The sequence below is a fragment of the Ascaphus truei genome, chromosome 17 (genome assembly GCF_040206685.1).
Source record: "Ascaphus truei isolate aAscTru1 chromosome 17, aAscTru1.hap1, whole genome shotgun sequence".
Lineage (NCBI taxonomy): Eukaryota > Metazoa > Chordata > Amphibia > Anura > Ascaphidae > Ascaphus > Ascaphus truei.
This window is the reverse complement of record NC_134499.1, coordinates 94,329-118,622: the sequence shown is the minus strand read 5'-3', so window position 1 is coordinate 118,622 and position 24,294 is coordinate 94,329. Positions and strand designations below refer to the sequence as shown.

The window sequence follows — 24,294 nt, the reverse complement described above, 5'->3', positions numbered from 1 at the left end:
TGGCGCGCTGGGGGCAACTAGCCCTGTCCCAGGACAACTGTCACCCTTGTGGAGAGAGCAGCTTGGTCATTGGTGCAGCAAGCAACACAGTACCTGAGGCCTAGTATCTGAGCCGCTGCAGCCAGCACCTGCAGCAAGGAGCAGCCTAGGCCATTCCATGCAAACATTTGTGCTGCAGCAGCAGCAGCAGCAGCAGCAGCAGCAGCAGCAGCAGCAGCAGCAATGAATATTTGTCAAACAACATAGATCCAAGACACCCCGTCCTCCTCCGTCCTCCTCCCCCCCCCCCCCCCAGAAGCGAAGCAAAGCAAAGCAAAGCAAAGCAAAGCCAAAGCAAACCCTCCCCCCCATCCAACAAGCACCCAGAGCAGCCAAGCTTCGCCGTAAGGTACATCTTCTTGGTTTTAAAAGAAAGAAGCAATCACTTTGAACACCGCTCAGCTCTGTCATTTCAGCTGCCGGAGAGACAGGGGGACACCATATTTCTGGGGTGGCTTTCTACATCTCCCCTACCTGCTGGCACTCTCTTTTTCTGACCTCCACTGACACCTGCTGCTGCTGCTGCTGCTGCTGCATAAAAAGGGAGAGGTGCCCTGTCCTGCTGGCAAACGTGACACTTTGGCCCTTACCAGCATGGCTGCTTACCTGGCATTTGCATAAATATAGAAGCAAGCTAACACTGTCTGCTGCTCCATGGATAGAGATAGATAGATAGATAGATAGATAGATAGATAGAGATTGTTTTTTACACAGCTCAGCAGATAGTCTGCAATCTGTTGCTTTTAAATGCTGCTCTTTGTTACTTTGGAGCCTAGAAACTCTAGAACGTACTGTACACTCCCTTTGTGATATCATCACAGGGGGTTGTCTGGCTACAGAGACCCAGACATACCATGTAGAACTAGGGTGGGGAGGGGGTGAAATAAAAACCCCATATCATATCCTGCAAGCAAGGACCGTCCATTTTTTCAAATCCAGATTTGATTGTAAATGTGCTGTTTTTTTCATAAATATATATATACAGTACACAGTATTTGTTTCCCTATTTCCCAATCCACCTGTGAACTTATTCCTAAACGTCTGTGCAGGTACATCATTGTCATTTGTCCCTGTTTGAGATGTTGCTAGCTGGCTATTTATTGTACATGGTGCTCCTTTTTGCCAGCAGTTATTGACCATGCCCAAAGCCCAAGCAGTGGGAATAGCAGCAGCTTGTCTGAACAAACACCTGTTTCTGTTTTTTGTAACCATCCAAAAACAGGGGAGAGCGCGCACGCAGTCCCCCACTACCAGAAATTGTGCAGTCGAGTTTCCCGCATGTGGGGAAATCGCAGAGGTCAGCTAGCTCCAAGTGCAATGAGCTAGCCTCGCCCTGGGAGAGCCACCTGCTGGAGCATGGCTTAAAACTCCCCTGCCAGGTAAGTATGAGTTGCAATGGCGCGCTGGGGGCAACTAGCCCTGTCCCAGGACAACTGTCACCCTTGTGGAGAGAGCAGCTTGGTCATTGGTGCAGCAAGCAACACAGTACCTGAGGCCTAGTATCTGAGCCGCTGCAGCCAGCACCTGCAGCAAGGAGCAGCCTAGGCCATTCCATGCAAACATTTGTGCTGCAGCAGCAGCAGCAGCAGCAGCAGCAGCAGCAGCAGCAATGAATATTTGTCAAACAACATAGATCCAAGACACCCCGTCCTCCTCCCCCCCCCAGAAGCGAAGCAAAGCAAAGCAAAGCAAAGCAAAGCAAAGCAAAGCAAAGCAAAGCAAAGCAAAGCCAAACCAAACCCTCCCCCCCATCCAACAAGCACCCAGAGCAGCCAAGCTTCGCCGTAAGGTACTTCTTCTTGGTTTTAAAAGAAAGAAGCAATCACTTTGAACACCGCTCAGCTCTGTCATTTCAGCTGCCGGAGAGACAGGGGGACACCATATTTCTGGGGTGGCTTTCTACATCTCCCCTACCTGCTGGCACTCTCTTTTTCTGACCTCCACTGACACCTGCTGCTGCTGCTGCTGCTGCTGCATAAAAAGGGAGAGGTGCCCTGTCCTGCTGGCAAACGTGACACTTTGGCCCTTACCAGCATGGCTGCTTACCTGGCATTTGCATAAATATAGAAGCAAGCTAACACTGTCTGCTGCTCCATGGATAGAGATAGATAGATAGATAGATAGATAGATAGATAGAGATTGTTTTTTACACAGCTCAGCAGATAGTCTGCAATCTGTTGCTTTTAAATGCTGCTCTTTGTTACTTTGGAGCCTAGAAACTCTAGAACGTACTGTACACTCCCTTTGTGATATCATCACAGGGGGTTGTCTGGCTACAGAGACCCAGACATACCATGTAGAACTAGGGTGGGGAGGGGGTGAAATAAAAACCCCATATCATATCCTGCAAGCAAGGACCGTCCATTTTTTCAAATCCAGATTTGATTGTAAATGTGCTGTTTTTTTCATAAATATATATATACAGTACACAGTATTTGTTTCCCTATTTCCCAATCCACCTGTGAACTTATTCCTAAACGTCTGTGCAGGTACATCATTGTCATTTGTCCCTGTTTGAGATGTTGCTAGCTGGCTATTTATTGTACATGGTGCTCCTTTTTGCCAGCAGTTATTGACCATGCCCAAAGCCCAAGCAGTGGGAATAGCAGCAGCTTGTCTGAACAAACACCTGTTTCTGTTTTTTGTAACCATCCAAAAACAGGGGAGAGCGCGCACGCAGTCCCCCACTACCAGAAATTGTGCAGTCGAGTTTCCCGCATGTGGGGAAATCGCAGAGGTCAGCTAGCTCCAAGTGCAATGAGCTAGCCTCGCCCTGGGAGAGCCACCTGCTGGAGCATGGCTTAAAACTCCCCTGCCAGGTAAGTATGAGTTGCAATGGCGCGCTGGGGGCAACTAGCCCTGTCCCAGGACAACTGTCACCCTTGTGGAGAGAGCAGCTTGGTCATTGGTGCAGCAAGCAACACAGTACCTGAGGCCTAGTATCTGAGCCGCTGCAGCCAGCACCTGCAGCAAGGAGCAGCCTAGGCCATTCCATGCAAACATTTGTGCTGCAGCAGCAGCAGCAGCAGCAGCAGCAGCAGCAGCAGCAATGAATATTTGTCAAACAACATAGATCCAAGACACCCCGTCCTCCTCCCCCCCCCAGAAGCGAAGCGAAGCAAAGCAAAGCAAAGCAAAGCAAAGCAAAGCAAAGCAAAGCAAAGCAAAGCAAAGCAAAGCCAAACCAAACCCTCCCCCCCATCCAACAAGCACCCAGAGCAGCCAAGCTTCGCCGTAAGGTACTTCTTCTTGGTTTTAAAAGAAAGAAGCAATCACTTTGAACACCGCTCAGCTCTGTCATTTCAGCTGCCGGAGAGACAGGGGGACACCATATTTCTGGGGTGGCTTTCTACATCTCCCCTACCTGCTGGCACTCTCTTTTTCTGACCTCCACTGACACCTGCTGCTGCTGCTGCTGCTGCTGCATAAAAAGGGAGAGGTGCCCTGTCCTGCTGGCAAACGTGACACTTTGGCCCTTACCAGCATGGCTGCTTACCTGGCATTTGCATAAATATAGAAGCAAGCTAACACTGTCTGCTGCTCCATGGATAGAGATAGATATATAGATAGATAGATAGATAGATAGATAGATAGATAGATAGATAGATAGATAGATAGATAGATAGAGATTGTTTTTTGCACAGCTCAGCAGATAGTCTGCAATCTGTTGCTTTTAAATGCTGCTCTTTGTTACTTTGGAGCCTAGAAACTCTAGAACGTACTGTACACTCCCTTTGTGATATCATCACAGGGGGTTGTCTGGCTACAGAGACCCAGACATACCATGTAGAACTAGGGTGGGGAGGGGGTGAAATAAAAACCCCATATCATATCCTGCAAGCAAGGACCGTCCATTTTTTCAAATCCAGATTTGATTGTAAATGTGCTGTTTTTTTCATAAATATATATATACAGTACACAGTATTTGTTTCCCTATTTCCCAATCCACCTGTGAACTTATTCCTAAACGTCTGTGCAGGTACATCATTGTCATTTGTCCCTGTTTGAGATGTTGCTAGCTGGCTATTTATTGTACATGGTGCTCCTTTTTGCCAGCAGTTATTGACCATGCCCAAAGCCCAAGCAGTGGGAATAGCAGCAGCTTGTCTGAACAAACACCTGTTTCTGTTTTTTGTAACCATCCAAAAACAGGGGAGAGCGCGCACGCAGTCCCCCACTACCAGAAATTGTGCAGTCGAGTTTCCCGCATGTGGGGAAATCGCAGAGGTCAGCTAGCTCCAAGTGCAATGAGCTAGCCTCGCCCTGGGAGAGCCACCTGCTGGAGCATGGCTTAAAACTCCCCTGCCAGGTAAGTATGAGTTGCAATGGCGCGCTGGGGGCAACTAGCCCTGTCCCAGGACAACTGTCACCCTTGTGGAGAGAGCAGCTTGGTCATTGGTGCAGCAAGCAACACAGTACCTGAGGCCTAGTATCTGAGCCGCTGCAGCCAGCACCTGCAGCAAGGAGCAGCCTAGGCCATTCCATGCAAACATTTGTGCTGCAGCAGCAGCAGCAGCAGCAGCAGCAGCAGCAGCAATGAATATTTGTCAAACAACATAGATCCAAGACACCCCGTCCTCCTCCCCCCCCCCCCCCCAGAAGCGAAGCAAAGCAAAGCAAAGCAAAGCAAAGCAAAGCCAAAGCAAACCCTCCCCCCCATCCAACAAGCACCCAGAGCAGCCAAGCTTCGCCGTAAGGTACTTCTTCTTGGTTTTAAAAGAAAGAAGCAATCACTTTGAACACCGCTCAGCTCTGTCATTTCAGCTGCCGGAGAGACAGGGGGACACCATATTTCTGGGGTGGCTTTCTACATCTCCCCTACCTGCTGGCACTCTCTTTTTCTGACCTCCACTGACACCTGCTGCTGCTGCTGCTGCTGCTGCATAAAAAGGGAGAGGTGCCCTGTCCTGCTGGCAAACGTGACACTTTGGCCCTTACCAGCATGGCTGCTTACCTGGCATTTGCATAAATATAGAAGCAAGCTAACACTGTCTGCTGCTCCATGGATAGAGATAGATATATAGATAGATAGATAGATAGATAGATAGATAGATAGATAGATAGAGATTGTTTTTTGCACAGCTCAGCAGATAGTCTGCAATCTGTTGCTTTTAAATGCTGCTCTTTGTTACTTTGGAGCCTAGAAACTCTAGAACGTACTGTACACTCCCTTTGTGATATCATCACAGGGGGTTGTCTGGCTACAGAGACCCAGACATACCATGTAGAACTAGGGTGGGGAGGGGGTGAAATAAAAACCCCATATCATATCCTGCAAGCAAGGACCGTCCATTTTTTCAAATCCAGATTTGATTGTAAATGTGCTGTTTTTTTCATAAATATATATATACAGTACACAGTATTTGTTTCCCTATTTCCCAATCCACCTGTGAACTTATTCCTAAACGTCTGTGCAGGTACATCATTGTCATTTGTCCCTGTTTGAGATGTTGCTAGCTGGCTATTTATTGTACATGGTGCTCCTTTTTGCCAGCAGTTATTGACCATGCCCAAAGCCCAAGCAGTGGGAATAGCAGCAGCTTGTCTGAACAAACACCTGTTTCTGTTTTTTGTAACCATCCAAAAACAGGGGAGAGCGCGCACGCAGTCCCCCACTACCAGAAATTGTGCAGTCGAGTTTCCCGCATGTGGGGAAATCGCAGAGGTCAGCTAGCTCCAAGTGCAATGAGCTAGCCTCGCCCTGGGAGAGCCACCTGCTGGAGCATGGCTTAAAACTCCCCTGCCAGGTAAGTATGAGTTGCAATGGCGCGCTGGGGGCAACTAGCCCTGTCCCAGGACAACTGTCACCCTTGTGGAGAGAGCAGCTTGGTCATTGGTGCAGCAAGCAACACAGTACCTGAGGCCTAGTATCTGAGCCGCTGCAGCCAGCACCTGCAGCAAGGAGCAGCCTAGGCCATTCCATGCAAACATTTGTGCTGCAGCAGCAGCAGCAGCAGCAGCAGCAGCAGCAGCAGCAATGAATATTTGTCAAACAACATAGATCCAAGACACCCCGTCCTCCTCCCCCCCCCAGAAGCGAAGCAAAGCAAAGCAAAGCAAAGCAAAGCAAAGCAAAGCAAAGCCAAACCAAACCCTCCCCCCCATCCAACAAGCACCCAGAGCAGCCAAGCTTCGCCGTAAGGTACTTCTTCTTGGTTTTAAAAGAAAGAAGCAATCACTTTGAACACCGCTCAGCTCTGTCATTTCAGCTGCCGGAGAGACAGGGGGACACCATATTTCTGGGGTGGCTTTCTACATCTCCCCTACCTGCTGGCACTCTCTTTTTCTGACCTCCACTGACACCTGCTGCTGCTGCTGCTGCTGCTGCATAAAAAGGGAGAGGTGCCCTGTCCTGCTGGCAAACGTGACACTTTGGCCCTTACCAGCATGGCTGCTTACCTGGCATTTGCATAAATATAGAAGCAAGCTAACACTGTCTGCTGCTCCATGGATAGAGATAGATATATAGATAGATAGATAGATAGATAGATAGATAGATAGATAGATAGATAGATAGATAGATAGATAGAGATTGTTTTTTGCACAGCTCAGCAGATAGTCTGCAATCTGTTGCTTTTAAATGCTGCTCTTTGTTACTTTGGAGCCTAGAAACTCTAGAACGTACTGTACACTCCCTTTGTGATATCATCACAGGGGGTTGTCTGGCTACAGAGACCCAGACATACCATGTAGAACTAGGGTGGGGAGGGGGTGAAATAAAAACCCCATATCATATCCTGCAAGCAAGGACCGTCCATTTTTTCAAATCCAGATTTGATTGTAAATGTGCTGTTTTTTTCATAAATATATATATACAGTACACAGTATTTGTTTCCCTATTTCCCAATCCACCTGTGAACTTATTCCTAAACGTCTGTGCAGGTACATCATTGTCATTTGTCCCTGTTTGAGATGTTGCTAGCTGGCTATTTATTGTACATGGTGCTCCTTTTTGCCAGCAGTTATTGACCATGCCCAAAGCCCAAGCAGTGGGAATAGCAGCAGCTTGTCTGAACAAACACCTGTTTCTGTTTTTTGTAACCATCCAAAAACAGGGGAGAGCGCGCACGCAGTCCCCCACTACCAGAAATTGTGCAGTCGAGTTTCCCGCATGTGGGGAAATCGCAGAGGTCAGCTAGCTCCAAGTGCAATGAGCTAGCCTCGCCCTGGGAGAGCCACCTGCTGGAGCATGGCTTAAAACTCCCCTGCCAGGTAAGTATGAGTTGCAATGGCGCGCTGGGGGCAACTAGCCCTGTCCCAGGACAACTGTCACCCTTGTGGAGAGAGCAGCTTGGTCATTGGTGCAGCAAGCAACACAGTACCTGAGGCCTAGTATCTGAGCCGCTGCAGCCAGCACCTGCAGCAAGGAGCAGCCTAGGCCATTCCATGCAAACATTTGTGCTGCAGCAGCAGCAGCAGCAGCAGCAGCAGCAGCAGCAATGAATATTTGTCAAACAACATAGATCCAAGACACCCCGTCCTCCTCCCCCCCCCCCCCCCAGAAGCGAAGCAAAGCAAAGCAAAGCAAAGCAAAGCAAAGCCAAAGCAAACCCTCCCCCCCATCCAACAAGCACCCAGAGCAGCCAAGCTTCGCCGTAAGGTACTTCTTCTTGGTTTTAAAAGAAAGAAGCAATCACTTTGAACACCGCTCAGCTCTGTCATTTCAGCTGCCGGAGAGACAGGGGGACACCATATTTCTGGGGTGGCTTTCTACATCTCCCCTACCTGCTGGCACTCTCTTTTTCTGACCTCCACTGACACCTGCTGCTGCTGCTGCTGCTGCTGCATAAAAAGGGAGAGGTGCCCTGTCCTGCTGGCAAACGTGACACTTTGGCCCTTACCAGCATGGCTGCTTACCTGGCATTTGCATAAATATAGAAGCAAGCTAACACTGTCTGCTGCTCCATGGATAGAGATAGATATATAGATAGATAGATAGATAGATAGATAGATAGATAGATAGATAGAGATTGTTTTTTGCACAGCTCAGCAGATAGTCTGCAATCTGTTGCTTTTAAATGCTGCTCTTTGTTACTTTGGAGCCTAGAAACTCTAGAACGTACTGTACACTCCCTTTGTGATATCATCACAGGGGGTTGTCTGGCTACAGAGACCCAGACATACCATGTAGAACTAGGGTGGGGAGGGGGTGAAATAAAAACCCCATATCATATCCTGCAAGCAAGGACCGTCCATTTTTTCAAATCCAGATTTGATTGTAAATGTGCTGTTTTTTTCATAAATATATATATACAGTACACAGTATTTGTTTCCCTATTTCCCAATCCACCTGTGAACTTATTCCTAAACGTCTGTGCAGGTACATCATTGTCATTTGTCCCTGTTTGAGATGTTGCTAGCTGGCTATTTATTGTACATGGTGCTCCTTTTTGCCAGCAGTTATTGACCATGCCCAAAGCCCAAGCAGTGGGAATAGCAGCAGCTTGTCTGAACAAACACCTGTTTCTGTTTTTTGTAACCATCCAAAAACAGGGGAGAGCGCGCACGCAGTCCCCCACTACCAGAAATTGTGCAGTCGAGTTTCCCGCATGTGGGGAAATCGCAGAGGTCAGCTAGCTCCAAGTGCAATGAGCTAGCCTCGCCCTGGGAGAGCCACCTGCTGGAGCATGGCTTAAAACTCCCCTGCCAGGTAAGTATGAGTTGCAATGGCGCGCTGGGGGCAACTAGCCCTGTCCCAGGACAACTGTCACCCTTGTGGAGAGAGCAGCTTGGTCATTGGTGCAGCAAGCAACACAGTACCTGAGGCCTAGTATCTGAGCCGCTGCAGCCAGCACCTGCAGCAAGGAGCAGCCTAGGCCATTCCATGCAAACATTTGTGCTGCAGCAGCAGCAGCAGCAGCAGCAGCAGCAGCAGCAGCAATGAATATTTGTCAAACAACATAGATCCAAGACACCCCGTCCTCCTCCCCCCCCCAGAAGCGAAGCAAAGCAAAGCAAAGCAAAGCAAAGCAAAGCAAAGCAAAGCCAAACCAAACCCTCCCCCCCATCCAACAAGCACCCAGAGCAGCCAAGCTTCGCCGTAAGGTACTTCTTCTTGGTTTTAAAAGAAAGAAGCAATCACTTTGAACACCGCTCAGCTCTGTCATTTCAGCTGCCGGAGAGACAGGGGGACACCATATTTCTGGGGTGGCTTTCTACATCTCCCCTACCTGCTGGCACTCTCTTTTTCTGACCTCCACTGACACCTGCTGCTGCTGCTGCTGCTGCTGCATAAAAAGGGAGAGGTGCCCTGTCCTGCTGGCAAACGTGACACTTTGGCCCTTACCAGCATGGCTGCTTACCTGGCATTTGCATAAATATAGAAGCAAGCTAACACTGTCTGCTGCTCCATGGATAGAGATAGATATATAGATAGATAGATAGATAGATAGATAGATAGATAGATAGATAGATAGATAGAGATTGTTTTTTGCACAGCTCAGCAGATAGTCTGCAATCTGTTGCTTTTAAATGCTGCTCTTTGTTACTTTGGAGCCTAGAAACTCTAGAACGTACTGTACACTCCCTTTGTGATATCATCACAGGGGGTTGTCTGGCTACAGAGACCCAGACATACCATGTAGAACTAGGGTGGGGAGGGGGTGAAATAAAAACCCCATATCATATCCTGCAAGCAAGGACCGTCCATTTTTTCAAATCCAGATTTGATTGTAAATGTGCTGTTTTTTTCATAAATATATATATACAGTACACAGTATTTGTTTCCCTATTTCCCAATCCACCTGTGAACTTATTCCTAAACGTCTGTGCAGGTACATCATTGTCATTTGTCCCTGTTTGAGATGTTGCTAGCTGGCTATTTATTGTACATGGTGCTCCTTTTTGCCAGCAGTTATTGACCATGCCCAAAGCCCAAGCAGTGGGAATAGCAGCAGCTTGTCTGAACAAACACCTGTTTCTGTTTTTTGTAACCATCCAAAAACAGGGGAGAGCGCGCACGCAGTCCCCCACTACCAGAAATTGTGCAGTCGAGTTTCCCGCATGTGGGGAAATCGCAGAGGTCAGCTAGCTCCAAGTGCAATGAGCTAGCCTCGCCCTGGGAGAGCCACCTGCTGGAGCATGGCTTAAAACTCCCCTGCCAGGTAAGTATGAGTTGCAATGGCGCGCTGGGGGCAACTAGCCCTGTCCCAGGACAACTGTCACCCTTGTGGAGAGAGCAGCTTGGTCATTGGTGCAGCAAGCAACACAGTACCTGAGGCCTAGTATCTGAGCCGCTGCAGCCAGCACCTGCAGCAAGGAGCAGCCTAGGCCATTCCATGCAAACATTTGTGCTGCAGCAGCAGCAGCAGCAGCAGCAGCAGCAGCAGCAATGAATATTTGTCAAACAACATAGATCCAAGACACCCCGTCCTCCTCCCCCCCCCCCCCCCCAGAAGCGAAGCAAAGCAAAGCAAAGCAAAGCCAAAGCAAACCCTCCCCCCCATCCAACAAGCACCCAGAGCAGCCAAGCTTCGCCGTAAGGTACTTCTTCTTGGTTTTAAAAGAAAGAAGCAATCACTTTGAACACCGCTCAGCTCTGTCATTTCAGCTGCCGGAGAGACAGGGGGACACCATATTTCTGGGGTGGCTTTCTACATCTCCCCTACCTGCTGGCACTCTCTTTTTCTGACCTCCACTGACACCTGCTGCTGCTGCTGCTGCTGCTGCATAAAAAGGGAGAGGTGCCCTGTCCTGCTGGCAAACGTGACACTTTGGCCCTTACCAGCATGGCTGCTTACCTGGCATTTGCATAAATATAGAAGCAAGCTAACACTGTCTGCTGCTCCATGGATAGAGATAGATAGATAGATAGATAGATAGATAGAGATTGTTTTTTACACAGCTCAGCAGATAGTCTGCAATCTGTTGCTTTTAAATGCTGCTCTTTGTTACTTTGGAGCCTAGAAACTCTAGAACGTACTGTACACTCCCTTTGTGATATCATCACAGGGGGTTGTCTGGCTACAGAGACCCAGACATACCATGTAGAACTAGGGTGGGGAGGGGGTGAAATAAAAACCCCATATCATATCCTGCAAGCAAGGACCGTCCATTTTTTCAAATCCAGATTCGATTGTAAATGTGCTGTTTTTTTCATAAATATATATATACAGTACACAGTATTTGTTTCCCTATTTCCCAATCCACCTGTGAACTTATTCCTAAACGTCTGTGCAGGTACATCATTGTCATTTGTCCCTGTTTGAGATGTTGCTAGCTGGCTATTTATTGTACATGGTGCTCCTTTTTGCCAGCAGTTATTGACCATGCCCAAAGCCCAAGCAGTGGGAATAGCAGCAGCTTGTCTGAACAAACACCTGTTTCTGTTTTTTGTAACCATCCAAAAACAGGGGAGAGCGCGCACGCAGTCCCCCACTACCAGAAATTGTGCAGTCGAGTTTCCCGCATGTGGGGAAATCGCAGAGGTCAGCTAGCTCCAAGTGCAATGAGCTAGCCTCGCCCTGGGAGAGCCACCTGCTGGAGCATGGCTTAAAACTCCCCTGCCAGGTAAGTATGAGTTGCAATGGCGCGCTGGGGGCAACTAGCCCTGTCCCAGGACAACTGTCACCCTTGTGGAGAGAGCAGCTTGGTCATTGGTGCAGCAAGCAACACAGTACCTGAGGCCTAGTATCTGAGCCGCTGCAGCCAGCACCTGCAGCAAGGAGCAGCCTAGGCCATTCCATGCAAACATTTGTGCTGCAGCAGCAGCAGCAGCAGCAGCAGCAGCAGCAGCAGCAATGAATATTTGTCAAACAACATAGATCCAAGACACCCCGTCCTCCTCCCCCCCCCCCCCCCCAGAAGCGAAGCAAAGCAAAGCAAAGCCAAAGCAAAGCCAAAGCAAAGCCAAAGCAAACCCTCCCCCCCATCCAACAAGCACCCAGAGCAGCCAAGCTTCGCCGTAAGGTACATCTTCTTGGTTTTAAAAGAAAGAAGCAATCACTTTGAACACCGCTCAGCTCTGTCATTTCAGCTGCCGGAGAGACAGGGGGACACCATATTTCTGGGGTGGCTTTCTACATCTCCCCTACCTGCTGGCACTCTCTTTTTCTGACCTCCACTGACACCTGCTGCTGCTGCTGCTGCTGCTGCATAAAAAGGGAGAGGTGCCCTGTCCTGCTGGCAAACGTGACACTTTGGCCCTTACCAGCATGGCTGCTTACCTGGCATTTGCATAAATATAGAAGCAAGCTAACACTGTCTGCTGCTCCATGGATAGAGATAGATAGATAGATAGATAGATAGATAGATAGATAGAGATTGTTTTTTACACAGCTCAGCAGATAGTCTGCAATCTGTTGCTTTTAAATGCTGCTCTTTGTTACTTTGGAGCCTAGAAACTCTAGAACGTACTGTACACTCCCTTTGTGATATCATCACAGGGGGTTGTCTGGCTACAGAGACCCAGACATACCATGTAGAACTAGGGTGGGGAGGGGGTGAAATAAAAACCCCATATCATATCCTGCAAGCAAGGACCGTCCATTTTTTCAAATCCAGATTCGATTGTAAATGTGCTGTTTTTTTCATAAATATATATATACAGTACACAGTATTTGTTTCCCTATTTCCCAATCCACCTGTGAACTTATTCCTAAACGTCTGTGCAGGTACATCATTGTCATTTGTCCCTGTTTGAGATGTTGCTAGCTGGCTATTTATTGTACATGGTGCTCCTTTTTGCCAGCAGTTATTGACCATGCCCAAAGCCCAAGCAGTGGGAATAGCAGCAGCTTGTCTGAACAAACACCTGTTTCTGTTTTTTGTAACCATCCAAAAACAGGGGAGAGCGCGCACGCAGTCCCCCACTACCAGAAATTGTGCAGTCGAGTTTCCCGCATGTGGGGAAATCGCAGAGGTCAGCTAGCTCCAAGTGCAATGAGCTAGCCTCGCCCTGGGAGAGCCACCTGCTGGAGCATGGCTTAAAACTCCCCTGCCAGGTAAGTATGAGTTGCAATGGCGCGCTGGGGGCAACTAGCCCTGTCCCAGGACAACTGTCACCCTTGTGGAGAGAGCAGCTTGGTCATTGGTGCAGCAAGCAACACAGTACCTGAGGCCTAGTATCTGAGCCGCTGCAGCCAGCACCTGCAGCAAGGAGCAGCCTAGGCCATTCCATGCAAACATTTGTGCTGCAGCAGCAGCAGCAGCAGCAGCAGCAGCAGCAGCAGCAGCAGCAATGAATATTTGTCAAACAACATAGATCCAAGACACCCCGTCCTCCTCCCCCCCCCAGAAGCGAAGCAAAGCAAAGCAAAGCAAAGCAAAGCAAAGCCAAACCAAACCCTCCCCCCCATCCAACAAGCACCCAGAGCAGCCAAGCTTCGCCGTAAGGTACTTCTTCTTGGTTTTAAAAGAAAGAAGCAATCACTTTGAACACCGCTCAGCTCTGTCATTTCAGCTGCCGGAGAGACAGGGGGACACCATATTTCTGGGGTGGCTTTCTACATCTCCCCTACCTGCTGGCACTCTCTTTTTCTGACCTCCACTGACACCTGCTGCTGCTGCATAAAAAGGGAGAGGTGCCCTGTCCTGCTGCCAAACGTGACACTTTGGCCCTTACCAGCATGGCTGCTTACCTGGCATTTGCATAAATATAGAAGCAAGCTAACACTGTCTGCTGCTCCATGGATAGAGATAGATAGATAGATAGATAGATAGATAGATAGATAGAGATTGTTTTTTGCACAGCTCAGCAGATAGTCTGCAATCTGTTGCTTTTAAATGCTGCTCTTTGTTACTTTGGAGCCTAGAAACTCTAGAACGTACTGTACACTCCCTTTGTGATATCATCACAGGGGGTTGTCTGGCTACAGAGACCCAGACATACCATGTAGAACTAGGGTGGGGAGGGGGTGAAATAAAAACCCCATATCATATCCTGCAAGCAAGGACCGTCCATTTTTTCAAATCCAGATTTGATTGTAAATGTGCTGTTTTTTTCATAAATATATATATACAGTACACAGTATTTGTTTCCCTATTTCCCAATCCACCTGTGAACTTATTCCTAAACGTCTGTGCAGGTACATCATTGTCATTTGTCCCTGTTTGAGATGTTGCTAGCTGGCTATTTATTGTACATGGTGCTCCTTTTTGCCAGCAGTTATTGACCATGCCCAAAGCCCAAGCAGTGGGAATAGCAGCAGCTTGTCTGAACAAACACCTGTTTCTGTTTTTTGTAACCATCCAAAAACAGGGGAGAGCGCGCACGCAGTCCCCCACTACCAGAAATTGTGCAGTCGAGTTTCCCGCATGTGGGGAAATCGCAGAGGTCAGCTAGCTCCAAGTGCAATGAGCTAGCCTCGCCCTGGGAGAGCCACCTGCTGGAGCATGGCTTAAAACTCCCCTGCCAGGTAAGTATGAGTTGCAATGGCGCGCTGGGGGCAACTAGCCCTGTCCCAGGACAACTGTCACCCTTGTGGAGAGAGCAGCTTGGTCATTGGTGCAGCAAGCAACACAGTACCTGAGGCCTAGTATCTGAGCCGCTGCAGCCAGCACCTGCAGCAAGGAGCAGCCTAGGCCATTCCATGCAAACATTTGTGCTGCAGCAGCAGCAGCAGCAGCAGCAGCAGCAGCAGCAGCAGCAATGAATATTTGTCAAACAACATAGATCCAAGACACCCCGTCCTCCTCCCCCCCCAGAAGCGAAGCGAAGCAAAGCAAAGCAAAGCAAAGCAAAGCAAAGCAAAGCAAAGCAAAGCAAAGCAAAGCAAAGCCAAACCAAACCCTCCCCCCCATCCAACAAGCACCCAGAGCAGCCAAGCTTCGCCGTAAGGTACTTCTTCTTGGTTTTAAAAGAAAGAAGCAATCACTTTGAACACCGCTCAGCTCTGTCATTTCAGCTGCCGGAGAGACAGGGGGACACCATATTTCTGGGGTGGCTTTCTACATCTCCCCTACCTGCTGGCACTCTCTTTTTCTGACCTCCACTGACACCTGCTGCTGCTGCTGCTGCTGCTGCATAAAAAGGGAGAGGTGCCCTGTCCTGCTGGCAAACGTGACACTTTGGCCCTTACCAGCATGGCTGCTTACCTGGCATTTGCATAAATATAGAAGCAAGCTAACACTGTCTGCTGCTCCATGGATAGAGATAGATATATAGATAGATAGATAGATAGATAGATAGATAGATAGATAGATAGAGATTGTTTTTTGCACAGCTCAGCAGATAGTCTGCAATCTGTTGCTTTTAAATGCTGCTCTTTGTTACTTTGGAGCCTAGAAACTCTAGAACGTACTGTACACTCCCTTTGTGATATCATCACAGGGGGTTGTCTGGCTACAGAGACCCAGACATACCATGTAGAACTAGGGTGGGGAGGGGGTGAAATAAAAACCCCATATCATATCCTGCAAGCAAGGACGTCCATTTTTTCAAATCCAGATTTGATTGTAAATGTGCTGTTTTTTTCATAAATATATATATACAGTACACAGTATTTGTTTCCCTATTTCCCAATCCACCTGTGAACTTATTCCTAAACGTCTGTGCAGGTACATCATTGTCATTTGTCCCTGTTTGAGATGTTGCTAGCTGGCTATTTATTGTACATGGTGCTCCTTTTTGCCAGCAGTTATTGACCATGCCCAAAGCCCAAGCAGTGGGAATAGCAGCAGCTTGTCTGAACAAACACCTGTTTCTGTTTTTTGTAACCATCCAAAAACAGGGGAGAGCGCGCACGCAGTCCCCCACTACCAGAAATTGTGCAGTCGAGTTTCCCGCATGTGGGGAAATCGCAGAGGTCAGCTAGCTCCAAGTGCAATGAGCTAGCCTCGCCCTGGGAGAGCCACCTGCTGGAGCATGGCTTAAAACTCCCCTGCCAGGTAAGTATGAGTTGCAATGGCGCGCTGGGGGCAACTAGCCCTGTCCCAGGACAACTGTCACCCTTGTGGAGAGAGCAGCTTGGTCATTGGTGCAGCAAGCAACACAGTACCTGAGGCCTAGTATCTGAGCCGCTGCAGCCAGCACCTGCAGCAAGGAGCAGCCTAGGCCATTCCATGCAAACATTTGTGCTGCAGCAGCAGCAGCAGCAGCAGCAGCAGCAGCAGCAATGAATATTTGTCAAACAACATAGATCCAAGACACCCCGTCCTCCTCCCCCCCCCCCCCCCCAGAAGCGAAGCAAAGCAAAGCAAAGCAAAGCCAAAGCAAACCCTCCCCCCCCATCCAACAAGCACCCAGAGCAGCCAAGCTTCGCCGTAAGGTACTTCTTCTTGGTTTTAAAAGAAAGAAGCAATCACTTTGAACACCGCTCAGCTCTGTCATTTCAGCTGCCGGAGAGACAGGGGGACACCATATTTCTGGGGTGGCTTTCTACATCTCCCCTACCTGCTGGCACTCTCTTTTTCTGACCTCCACTGACACCTGCTGCTGCTGCATAAAAAGGGAGAGGTGCCCTGTCCTGCTGCCAAACGTGACACTTTGGCCCTTACCAGCATGGCTGCTTACCTGGCATTTGCATAAATATAGAAGCAAGCTAACACTGTCTGCTGCTCCATGGATAGAGATAGATAGATAGATAGATAGATAGATAGATAGATAGATAGAGATTGTTTTTTGCACAGCTCAGCAGATAGTCTGCAATCTGTTGCTTTTAAATGCTGCTCTTTGTTACTTTGGAGCCTAGAAACTCTAGAACGTACTGTACACTCCCTTTGTGATATCATCACAGGGGGTTGTCTGGCTACAGAGACCCAGACATACCATGTAGAACTAGGGTGGGGAGGGGGTGAAATAAAAACCCCATATCATATCCTGCAAGCAAGGACCGTCCATTTTTTCAAATCCAGATTTGATTGTAAATGTGCTGTTTTTTTCATAAATATATATATACAGTACACAGTATTTGTTTCCCTATTTCCCAATCCACCTGTGAACTTATTCCTAAACGTCTGTGCAGGTACATCATTGTCATTTGTCCCTGTTTGAGATGTTGCTAGCTGGCTATTTATTGTACATGGTGCTCCTTTTTGCCAGCAGTTATTGACCATGCCCAAAGCCCAAGCAGTGGGAATAGCAGCAGCTTGTCTGAACAAACACCTGTTTCTGTTTTTTGTAACCATCCAAAAACAGGGGAGAGCGCGCACGCAGTCCCCCACTACCAGAAATTGTGCAGTCGAGTTTCCCGCATGTGGGGAAATCGCAGAGGTCAGCTAGCTCCAAGTGCAATGAGCTAGCCTCGCCCTGGGAGAGCCACCTGCTGGAGCATGGCTTAAAACTCCCCTGCCAGGTAAGTATGAGTTGCAATGGCGCGCTGGGGGCAACTAGCCCTGTCCCAGGACAACTGTCACCCTTGTGGAGAGAGCAGCTTGGTCATTGGTGCAGCAAGCAACACAGTACCTGAGGCCTAGTATCTGAGCCGCTGCAGCCAGCACCTGCAGCAAGGAGCAGCCTAGGCCATTCCATGCAAACATTTGTGCTGCAGCAGCAGCAGCAGCAGCAGCAGCAGCAGCAGCAATGAATATTTGTCAAACAACATAGATCCAAGACACCCCGTCCTCCTCCCCCCCCCCCCCCCAGAAGCGAAGCAAAGCAAAGCAAAGCAAAGCAAAGCAAAGCCAAAGCAAACCCTCCCCCCCATCCAACAAGCACCCAGAGCAGCCAAGCTTCGCCGTAAGGTACTTCTTCTTGGTTTTAAAAGAAAGAAGCAATCACTTTGAACACCGCTCAGCTCTGTCATTTCAGCTGCCGGAGAGACAGGGGGACACCATATTTCTGGGGTGGCTTTCTACATCTCCCCTACCTGCTGGCACTCTCTTTTTCTGACCTCCACTGACACCTGCTGCTGCTGCTGCTGCTGCTGCATAAAAAGGGAGAGGTGCCCTGTCCTGCTGGCAAACGTGACACTTTGGCCCTTACCAGCATGGCTGCTTACCTGGCATTTGCATAAATATAGAAGCAAGCTAACACTGTCTGCTGCTCCATGGATAGAGATAGATATATAGATAGATAGATAGATAGATAGATAGATAGATAGAGATTGTTTTTTGCACAGCTCAGCAGATAGTCTGCAATCTGTTGCTTTTAAATGCTGCTCTTTGTTACTTTGGAGCCTAGAAACTCTAGAACGTACTGTACACTCCCTTTGTGATATCATCACAGGGGGTTGTCTGGCTACAGAGACCCAGACATACCATGTAGAACTAGGGTGGGGAGGGGGTGAAATAAAAACCCCATATCATATCCTGCAAGCAAGGACCGTCCATTTTTTCAAATCCAGATTTGATTGTAAATGTGCTGTTTTTTTCATAAATATATATATACAGTACACAGTATTTGTTTCCCTATTTCCCAATCCACCTGTGAACTTATTCCTAAACGTCTGTGCAGGTACATCATTGTCATTTGTCCCTGTTTGAGATGTTGCTAGCTGGCTATTTATTGTACATGGTGCTCCTTTTTGCCAGCAGTTATTGACCATGCCCAAAGCCCAAGCAGTGGGAATAGCAGCAGCTTGTCTGAACAAACACCTGTTTCTGTTTTTTGTAACCATCCAAAAACAGGGGAGAGCGCGCACGCAGTCCCCCACTACCAGAAATTGTGCAGTCGAGTTTCCCGCATGTGGGGAAATCGCAGAGGTCAGCTAGCTCCAAGTGCAATGAGCTAGCCTCGCCCTGGGAGAGCCACCTGCTGGAGCATGGCTTAAAACTCCCCTGCCAGGTAAGTATGAGTTGCAATGGCGCGCTGGGGGCAACTAGCCCTGTCCCAGGACAACTGTCACCCTTGTGGAGAGAGCAGCTTGGTCATTGGTGCAGCAAGCAACACAGTACCTGAGGCCTAGTATCTGAGCCGCTGCAGCCAGCACCTGCAGCAAGGAGCAGCCTAGGCCATTCCATGCAAACATTTGTGCTGCAGCAGCAGCAGCAGCAGCAGCAGCAGCAGCAGCAATGAATATTTGTCAAACAACATAGATCCAAGACACCCCGTCCTCCTCCCCCCCCCCCCCCCCAGAAGCGAAGCAAAGCAAAGCAAAGCAAAGCAAAGCAAAGCCAAAGCAAACCCTCCCCCCCATCCAACAAGCACCCAGAGCAGCCAAGCTTCGCCGTAAGGTACTTCTTCTTGGTTTTAAAAGAAAGAAGCAATCACTTTGAACACCGCTCAGCTCTGTCATTTCAGCTGCCGGAGAGACAGGGGGACACCATATTTCTGGGGTGGCTTTCTACATCTCCCCTACCTGCTGGCACTCTCTTTTTCTGACCTCCACTGACACCTGCTGCTGCTGCTGCTGCTGCTGCATAAAAAGGGAGAGGTGCCCTGTCCTGCTGGCAAACGTGACACTTTGGCCCTTACCAGCATGGCTGCTTACCTGGCATTTGCATAAATATAGAAGCAAGCTAACACTGTCTGCTGCTCCATGGATAGAGATAGATATATAGATAGATAGATAGATAGATAGATAGATAGATAGAGATTGTTTTTTGCACAGCTCAGCAGATAGTCTGCAATCTGTTGCTTTTAAATGCTGCTCTTTGTTACTTTGGAGCCTAGAAACTCTAGAACGTACTGTACACTCCCTTTGTGATATCATCACAGGGGGTTGTCTGGCTACAGAGACCCAGACATACCATGTAGAACTAGGGTGGGGAGGGGGTGAAATAAAAACCCCATATCATATCCTGCAAGCAAGGACCGTCCATTTTTTCAAATCCAGATTTGATTGTAAATGTGCTGTTTTTTTCATAAATATATATATACAGTACACAGTATTTGTTTCCCTATTTCCCAATCCACCTGTGAACTTATTCCTAAACGTCTGTGCAGGTACATCATTGTCATTTGTCCCTGTTTGAGATGTTGCTAGCTGGCTATTTATTGTACATGGTGCTCCTTTTTGCCAGCAGTTATTGACCATGCCCAAAGCCCAAGCAGTGGGAATAGCAGCAGCTTGTCTGAACAAACACCTGTTTCTGTTTTTTGTAACCATCCAAAAACAGGGGAGAGCGCGCACGCAGTCCCCCACTACCAGAAATTGTGCAGTCGAGTTTCCCGCATGTGGGGAAATCGCAGAGGTCAGCTAGCTCCAAGTGCAATGAGCTAGCCTCGCCCTGGGAGAGCCACCTGCTGGAGCATGGCTTAAAACTCCCCTGCCAGGTAAGTATGAGTTGCAATGGCGCGCTGGGGGCAACTAGCCCTGTCCCAGGACAACTGTCACCCTTGTGGAGAGAGCAGCTTGGTCATTGGTGCAGCAAGCAACACAGTACCTGAGGCCTAGTATCTGAGCCGCTGCAGCCAGCACCTGCAGCAAGGAGCAGCCTAGGCCATTCCATGCAAACATTTGTGCTGCAGCAGCAGCAGCAGCAGCAGCAGCAGCAGCAGCAGCAATGAATATTTGTCAAACAACATAGATCCAAGACACCCCGTCCTCCTCCCCCCCCCCCCCCCAGAAGCGAAGCAAAGCAAAGCAAAGCAAAGCAAAGCAAAGCCAAAGCAAACCCTCCCCCCCATCCAACAAGCACCCAGAGCAGCCAAGCTTCGCCGTAAGGTACTTCTTCTTGGTTTTAAAAGAAAGAAGCAATCACTTTGAACACCGCTCAGCTCTGTCATTTCAGCTGCCGGAGAGACAGGGGGACACCATATTTCTGGGGTGGCTTTCTACATCTCCCCTACCTGCTGGCACTCTCTTTTTCTGACCTCCACTGACACCTGCTGCTGCTGCTGCTGCTGCTGCATAAAAAGGGAGAGGTGCCCTGTCCTGCTGGCAAACGTGACACTTTGGCCCTTACCAGCATGGCTGCTTACCTGGCATTTGCATAAATATAGAAGCAAGCTAACACTGTCTGCTGCTCCATGGATAGAGATAGATATATAGATAGATAGATAGATAGATAGATAGATAGATAGAGATTGTTTTTTGCACAGCTCAGCAGATAGTCTGCAATCTGTTGCTTTTAAATGCTGCTCTTTGTTACTTTGGAGCCTAGAAACTCTAGAACGTACTGTACACTCCCTTTGTGATATCATCACAGGGGGTTGTCTGGCTACAGAGACCCAGACATACCATGTAGAACTAGGGTGGGGAGGGGGTGAAATAAAAACCCCATATCATATCCTGCAAGCAAGGACCGTCCATTTTTTCAAATCCAGATTTGATTGTAAATGTGCTGTTTTTTTCATAAATATATATATACAGTACACAGTATTTGTTTCCCTATTTCCCAATCCACCTGTGAACTTATTCCTAAACGTCTGTGCAGGTACATCATTGTCATTTGTCCCTGTTTGAGATGTTGCTAGCTGGCTATTTATTGTACATGGTGCTCCTTTTTGCCAGCAGTTATTGACCATGCCCAAAGCCCAAGCAGTGGGAATAGCAGCAGCTTGTCTGAACAAACACCTGTTTCTGTTTTTTGTAACCATCCAAAAACAGGGGAGAGCGCGCACGCAGTCCCCCACTACCAGAAATTGTGCAGTCGAGTTTCCCGCATGTGGGGAAATCGCAGAGGTCAGCTAGCTCCAAGTGCAATGAGCTAGCCTCGCCCTGGGAGAGCCACCTGCTGGAGCATGGCTTAAAACTCCCCTGCCAGGTAAGTATGAGTTGCAATGGCGCGCTGGGGGCAACTAGCCCTGTCCCAGGACAACTGTCACCCTTGTGGAGAGAGCAGCTTGGTCATTGGTGCAGCAAGCAACACAGTACCTGAGGCCTAGTATCTGAGCCGCTGCAGCCAGCACCTGCAGCAAGGAGCAGCCTAGGCCATTCCATGCAAACATTTGTGCTGCAGCAGCAGCAGCAGCAGCAGCAGCAGCAGCAGCAGCAATGAATATTTGTCAAACAACATAGATCCAAGACACCCCGTCCTCCTCCCCCCCCCAGAAGCGAAGCAAAGCAAAGCAAAGCAAAGCAAAGCAAAGCAAAGCAAAGCAAAGCAAAGCAAAGCAAAGCCAAACCAAACCCTCCCCCCCATCCAACAAGCACCCAGAGCAGCCAAGCTTCGCCGTAAGGTACTTCTTCTTGGTTTTAAAAGAAAGAAGCAATCACTTTGAACACCGCTCAGCTCTGTCATTTCAGCTGCCGGAGAGACAGGGGGACACCATATTTCTGGGGTGGCTTTCTACATCTCCCCTACCTGCTGGCACTCTCTTTTTCTGACCTCCACTGACACCTGCTGCTGCTGCATAAAAAGGGAGAGGTGCCCTGTCCTGCTGCCAAACGTGACACTTTGGCCCTTACCAGCATGGCTGCTTACCTGGCATTTGCATAAATATAGAAGCAAGCTAACACTGTCTGCTGCTCCATGGATAGAGATAGATAGATAGATAGATAGATAGATAGATAGATAGATAGAGATTGTTTTTTGCACAGCTCAGCAGATAGTCTGCAATCTGTTGCTTTTAAATGCTGCTCTTTGTTACTTTGGAGCCTAGAAACTCTAGAACGTACTGTACACTCCCTTTGTGATATCATCACAGGGGGTTGTCTGGCTACAGAGACCCAGACATACCATGTAGAACTAGGGTGGGGAGGGGGTGAAATAAAAACCCCATATCATATCCTGCAAGCAAGGACCGTCCATTTTTTCAAATCCAGATTTGATTGTAAATGTGCTGTTTTTTTCATAAATATATATATACAGTACACAGTATTTGTTTCCCTATTTCCCAATCCACCTGTGAACTTATTCCTAAACGTCTGTGCAGGTACATCATTGTCATTTGTCCCTGTTTGAGATGTTGCTAGCTGGCTATTTATTGTACATGGTGCTCCTTTTTGCCAGCAGTTATTGACCATGCCCAAAGCCCAAGCAGTGGGAATAGCAGCAGCTTGTCTGAACAAACACCTGTTTCTGTTTTTTGTAACCATCCAAAAACAGGGGAGAGCGCGCACGCAGTCCCCCACTACCAGAAATTGTGCAGTCGAGTTTCCCGCATGTGGGGAAATCGCAGAGGTCAGCTAGCTCCAAGTGCAATGAGCTAGCCTCGCCCTGGGAGAGCCACCTGCTGGAGCATGGCTTAAAACTCCCCTGCCAGGTAAGTATGAGTTGCAATGGCGCGCTGGGGGCAACTAGCCCTGTCCCAGGACAACTGTCACCCTTGTGGAGAGAGCAGCTTGGTCATTGGTGCAGCAAGCAACACAGTACCTGAGGCCTAGTATCTGAGCCGCTGCAGCCAGCACCTGCAGCAAGGAGCAGCCTAGGCCATTCCATGCAAACATTTGTGCTGCAGCAGCAGCAGCAGCAGCAGCAGCAGCAGCAGCAGCAGCAATGAATATTTGTCAAACAACATAGATCCAAGACACCCCGTCCTCCTCCCCCCCCCAGAAGCGAAGCAAAGCAAAGCAAAGCAAAGCAAAGCAAAGCAAAGCAAAGCCAAACCAAACCCTCCCCCCCATCCAACAAGCACCCAGAGCAGCCAAGCTTCGCCGTAAGGTACTTCTTCTTGGTTTTAAAAGAAAGAAGCAATCACTTTGAACACCGCTCAGCTCTGTCATTTCAGCTGCCGGAGAGACAGGGGGACACCATATTTCTGGGGTGGCTTTCTACATCTCCCCTACCTGCTGGCACTCTCTTTTTCTGACCTCCACTGACACCTGCTGCTGCTGCTGCTGCTGCTGCATAAAAAGGGAGAGGTGCCCTGTCCTGCTGGCAAACGTGACACTTTGGCCCTTACCAGCATGGCTGCTTACCTGGCATTTGCATAAATATAGAAGCAAGCTAACACTGTCTGCTGCTCCATGGATAGAGATAGATATATAGATAGATAGATAGATAGATAGATAGATAGATAGATAGATAGATAGATAGAGATTGTTTTTTGCACAGCTCAGCAGATAGTCTGCAATCTGTTGCTTTTAAATGCTGCTCTTTGTTACTTTGGAGCCTAGAAACTCTAGAACGTACTGTACACTCCCTTTGTGATATCATCACAGGGGGTTGTCTGGCTACAGAGACCCAGACATACCATGTAGAACTAGGGTGGGGAGGGGGTGAAATAAAAACCCCATATCATATCCTGCAAGCAAGGACCGTCCATTTTTTCAAATCCAGATTTGATTGTAAATGTGCTGTTTTTTTCATAAATATATATATACAGTACACAGTATTTGTTTCCCTATTTCCCAATCCACCTGTGAACTTATTCCTAAACGTCTGTGCAGGTACATCATTGTCATTTGTCCCTGTTTGAGATGTTGCTAGCTGGCTATTTATTGTACATGGTGCTCCTTTTTGCCAGCAGTTATTGACCATGCCCAAAGCCCAAGCAGTGGGAATAGCAGCAGCTTGTCTGAACAAACACCTGTTTCTGTTTTTTGTAACCAT

The 24,294-nt window shown here is 48.5% G+C and overlaps 16 non-coding genes across 16 annotated transcripts; all 16 read right to left on the bottom strand.

Annotated features, from left to right (window-relative positions):
* Positions 1–1,258: 1,258 nt before the first annotated feature.
* On the bottom strand, positions 1,259–1,426 carry LOC142468548 (U1 spliceosomal RNA). Its single transcript, XR_012788711.1, has one exon. It is a non-coding gene; the product is annotated as a U1 spliceosomal RNA (small nuclear RNA).
* Positions 1,427–2,698: 1,272 nt separating this feature from the next.
* On the bottom strand, positions 2,699–2,866 carry LOC142468547 (U1 spliceosomal RNA). The gene has a single exon (XR_012788710.1). It is a non-coding gene; the product is annotated as a U1 spliceosomal RNA (small nuclear RNA).
* A 1,322-nt stretch (positions 2,867–4,188) lies between these two features.
* Positions 4,189–4,356, bottom strand: LOC142468546 (U1 spliceosomal RNA). Its single transcript, XR_012788709.1, has one exon. It is a non-coding gene; the product is annotated as a U1 spliceosomal RNA (small nuclear RNA).
* Positions 4,357–5,626: 1,270 nt separating this feature from the next.
* LOC142468545 (U1 spliceosomal RNA) lies at positions 5,627–5,794 on the bottom strand. The gene has a single exon (XR_012788708.1). It is a non-coding gene; the product is annotated as a U1 spliceosomal RNA (small nuclear RNA).
* Positions 5,795–7,091: 1,297 nt separating this feature from the next.
* On the bottom strand, positions 7,092–7,259 carry LOC142468542 (U1 spliceosomal RNA). The gene has a single exon (XR_012788706.1). It is a non-coding gene; the product is annotated as a U1 spliceosomal RNA (small nuclear RNA).
* Positions 7,260–8,529: 1,270 nt separating this feature from the next.
* Positions 8,530–8,697, bottom strand: LOC142468541 (U1 spliceosomal RNA). The gene has a single exon (XR_012788705.1). It is a non-coding gene; the product is annotated as a U1 spliceosomal RNA (small nuclear RNA).
* Positions 8,698–9,982: 1,285 nt separating this feature from the next.
* Positions 9,983–10,150, bottom strand: LOC142468540 (U1 spliceosomal RNA). Its single transcript, XR_012788704.1, has one exon. It is a non-coding gene; the product is annotated as a U1 spliceosomal RNA (small nuclear RNA).
* A 1,237-nt stretch (positions 10,151–11,387) lies between these two features.
* On the bottom strand, positions 11,388–11,555 carry LOC142468539 (U1 spliceosomal RNA). The gene has a single exon (XR_012788703.1). It is a non-coding gene; the product is annotated as a U1 spliceosomal RNA (small nuclear RNA).
* A 1,265-nt stretch (positions 11,556–12,820) lies between these two features.
* Positions 12,821–12,988, bottom strand: LOC142468538 (U1 spliceosomal RNA). Its single transcript, XR_012788702.1, has one exon. It is a non-coding gene; the product is annotated as a U1 spliceosomal RNA (small nuclear RNA).
* A 1,245-nt stretch (positions 12,989–14,233) lies between these two features.
* On the bottom strand, positions 14,234–14,401 carry LOC142468537 (U1 spliceosomal RNA). Its single transcript, XR_012788701.1, has one exon. It is a non-coding gene; the product is annotated as a U1 spliceosomal RNA (small nuclear RNA).
* A 1,303-nt stretch (positions 14,402–15,704) lies between these two features.
* LOC142468536 (U1 spliceosomal RNA) lies at positions 15,705–15,872 on the bottom strand. The gene has a single exon (XR_012788700.1). It is a non-coding gene; the product is annotated as a U1 spliceosomal RNA (small nuclear RNA).
* A 1,238-nt stretch (positions 15,873–17,110) lies between these two features.
* Positions 17,111–17,278, bottom strand: LOC142468535 (U1 spliceosomal RNA). The gene has a single exon (XR_012788699.1). It is a non-coding gene; the product is annotated as a U1 spliceosomal RNA (small nuclear RNA).
* A 1,262-nt stretch (positions 17,279–18,540) lies between these two features.
* Positions 18,541–18,708, bottom strand: LOC142468534 (U1 spliceosomal RNA). Its single transcript, XR_012788698.1, has one exon. It is a non-coding gene; the product is annotated as a U1 spliceosomal RNA (small nuclear RNA).
* Positions 18,709–19,971: 1,263 nt separating this feature from the next.
* On the bottom strand, positions 19,972–20,139 carry LOC142468533 (U1 spliceosomal RNA). The gene has a single exon (XR_012788697.1). It is a non-coding gene; the product is annotated as a U1 spliceosomal RNA (small nuclear RNA).
* Positions 20,140–21,404: 1,265 nt separating this feature from the next.
* On the bottom strand, positions 21,405–21,572 carry LOC142468531 (U1 spliceosomal RNA). Its single transcript, XR_012788695.1, has one exon. It is a non-coding gene; the product is annotated as a U1 spliceosomal RNA (small nuclear RNA).
* A 1,273-nt stretch (positions 21,573–22,845) lies between these two features.
* LOC142468530 (U1 spliceosomal RNA) lies at positions 22,846–23,013 on the bottom strand. Its single transcript, XR_012788694.1, has one exon. It is a non-coding gene; the product is annotated as a U1 spliceosomal RNA (small nuclear RNA).
* Positions 23,014–24,294: the final 1,281 nt, after the last annotated feature.